Below are 837 nucleotides of genomic sequence, written 5' to 3'. Positions count from 1 at the left end.
CAGTGTGCAAGGTAGAGAACAGTATTGTCTTTATTATATTACTAAATTGCATGTTTAATATTGACAATAATTAGTGCCATGGCATTTCAAGAGTTTCGTGAGAATGATCCATCTAGTAACTGATTTTTTATTTATTTTTTCTCTGGCTTTGTTAGTCTTCATAACCAACACGGTTGTCTTAGGTTCTCTGTTGCCTCCACAAGTCCTGAAGAGCCAATTACATTAACATGGTTTTTCCAAAAGCTAACACTCCCACAAAATATCAGAGTAAATTTATCCTATGTTTGTGTTTATTTACTGAAATTTCAAGAAAAAGCTGGATATGCGATGAATCTCATCATGACAATAATTGGGAGACCCTTTTTATTATTTTAGGATTTTTTTTTTTCATGCCATTGATATGACTTGAGCCATCATTATTGTTAAAATATTAGTACTATTAATTTTGTTGTGCACAACTTCTATATATACTAAAGATAAGGAGGTAAAGAGGCAGTCAATGAACGAATAAATCAGCACTTACAACTGCACACCATTTCTCAGTTTTATTGAGCATTACAATAGCAAGAGGTTAGTACAATCTGCTGTTGGAAATGTTAACAGACATTTCATAATAAATGTAAAACTAAAATAAGGCTATATATATATATATATATATATATATATATATATATATATATATATATATATATATATATATATATATATATATATTACATTTTTATAGTACTGCAAGAGTTTTAACTAAAGAAAAAATCTAAACTGCATAACTTAAAATATTAGCCCTGCCAAAAAACCCTCATCAATGTAATAACCTTCAACATATTTGATTCAGTG

This window comes from Cyprinus carpio, chromosome A13 (genome assembly GCF_018340385.1).
Source record: "Cyprinus carpio isolate SPL01 chromosome A13, ASM1834038v1, whole genome shotgun sequence".
NCBI lineage: Eukaryota > Metazoa > Chordata > Actinopteri > Cypriniformes > Cyprinidae > Cyprinus > Cyprinus carpio.
This window is presented reverse-complemented; position numbering follows the sequence as displayed.